Genomic DNA, 2,606 nt, shown 5'->3' on the forward strand with positions numbered 1-2,606 from the left:
CATACGTGTGTGTATAAATGTGTATATACATATATGTACCAAATATACGTGTGTATATACAGTATATGTTTATATAGCCATATGTATATATATATACACACACATATATATATATATATATATATATATATATATATATATATATATATATATATATATATATAGGGCTGAAGAAGGAGTCCTATCGGGTTCTTTTGGCTCATGGGACTCCTGAGGCAGCAGACAGGTACCGACAGGCCAAGCGGTGTGCGGCTTCAGCGGTCGCGGAGGCAAAAACTCGGACATGGGAGGAGTTCGGGGAGGCCATGGAAAAAGACTTCCGGACGGCTTCGAAGCAATTCTGGACCACCATCCGCCGCCTCAGGAAGGGGAAGCAGTGCAGTGTCATCACCGTGTATGGTGGGGATGGTGCTCTGCTGACCTCGACTGCGGATGTTGTGGGTCGGTGGAGAGAATACTTCGAAGACCTCCTCAATCCTACCAGCACGTCTTCCTATGAGGAAGCAGGGCCTGGGGAATCTGTGGTGGGCTCTCCTATTTCTGGGGCTGAGGTTGCCGAGGTAGTTAAAAAGCTCCTCGGTGGCAAGGCCCCGGGGGTGGATGAGATCCGCCCGGAGTTCCTTAAGGCTCTGGATGTTGCAGGGCTGTCTTGGTTGACAAGACTCTGCAACATTGCGTGGAGATCGGGGGCGGTACCTCTGGATTGGCAGACCGGGGTGGTGGTTCCTCTCTTTAAGAAGGGGAACCGGAGGGTGTGTTCCAACTATCGTGGGATCACACTCCTCAGCCTTCCCGGTAAGGTCTATTCAGGTGTACTGGAGAGGAGGCTACGCCAGATAGTCGAACCTCGGATTCAGGAGGAACAGTGTGGTTTTCGTCCTGGTCGTGGAACTGTGGACCAGCTCTATACTCTCGGCAGGGTCCTTGAGGGTGCATGGGAGTTTGCCCAACCAGTCTACATGTGCTTTGTAGACTTGGAGAAGGCATTCGACCGTGTACCCCGGGAAGTCCTGTGGGGAGTGCTCAGAGAGTATGGGGTAACGGACTGTCTTATTGTGGCAGTTCGCTCCCTGTATAATCAGTGTCAGAGCTTGGTCCGCATTGCCGGCAGTAAGTCGGACACGTTTCCAGTGAGGGTTGGACTCCGCCAAGGCTGCCCTTTGTCACCGATTCTGTTCATAACCTTTATGGACAGAAATTCTAGGCGCAGTCAGGGCGTTGAGGGTATCTGGTTTGGTGGCTGCAGGATTAGGTCTTTGCTATTTGCAGATGATGTGGTCTTGATGGCTTCCTCCGGCCAAGATCTTCAGCTCTCACTGGATCGGTTCGCAGCCGAGTGTGAAGCGACTGGGATGGGAATCAGCACCTCCAAGTCCAAGTCCATGGTTCTCTCCCGGAAAAGGGTGGAGTGCCATCTCCGGGTTGGGGAGGAGATCTTGCCCCAAGTGGAGGAGTTCAAGTACCTCGGAGTCTTGTTCACGAGTGGGGGAAGAGTGGATCGTGAGATCGACAGGCGGATCGGTGCGGCGTCTTCAGTAATGCGGACGCTGTATCGATCCGTTGTGGTGAAGAAGGAGCTGAGCCGGAAGGCAAAGCTCTCGATTTACCAGTCGATCTACGTTCCCATCCTCACCTATGGTCATGAGCTTGACCGAAAGGACAAGATCACGGGTAAAAGCGGCCGAAATGAGTTTCCTCCGCCGAGTGGCGGGGCTCTCCCTTAGAGATAGGGTGAGAAGCTCTGTCATTCGGGGGGAGCTCAAAGTAAAGCCGCTGCTCCTCCACATCGAGAGGAGCCAGATGAGGTGGTTCGGGCATCTGGTCAGGATGCCACCCGAACGCCTCCCTAGGAAGGTGTTTCGGGCACGTCCGACCGGTAGGAGGCCACGGGGAAGACCCAGGACACGCTGGGAAGACTATCTCTCCCGGCTGGCCTGGGAACGCCTCGGGATCCCCCGGGAGGAGCTGGATGAAGTGGCTGGGGAGAGGGAAGTCTGGGCTTCCCTGCTTAAGCTGCTGCCCCCGCGACCCGATCTCGGATAAGCGGAAGAAGATGGATGGATATATGTGTGTGTGTATATAGGATATATATATATATATATATATATATATATATATATATATATATATACATACATGTATAACATTTGCAGATCAGACACTAATATTAACAAAAGAAAGAAAAATGTAATATAAAATTGTCTTTAAATAAAATAAAATAAAATAATTATTAAATTAAAGCAATTATATTACATTATTATCTCTGTTGTTAATATTAGAGTCTGTTCTGCATATTATATATATATATATATATATATATATATATATATATATATATATATATATATATATATACATTTCCAGAACAGACTCTAATATTAACAAAAGAAAGAATAATGTCATATAAAATTGTCCTTAAATTAAAATAAAGTGTATATATATATATATATATATATTTATACACACACGCACACACATATACACTTTGTTTTTTAATTTAAACACCATTTTATATGACATTATTCTTTCTTTTGTTTATATTAGAGTCCGTTCTGCAAATGTTATACATTTGTATATATATATATATATGTATATATATATATATA

Source organism: Nerophis lumbriciformis, linkage group LG01 (genome assembly GCF_033978685.3).
Source record: "Nerophis lumbriciformis linkage group LG01, RoL_Nlum_v2.1, whole genome shotgun sequence".
NCBI lineage: Eukaryota > Metazoa > Chordata > Actinopteri > Syngnathiformes > Syngnathidae > Nerophis > Nerophis lumbriciformis.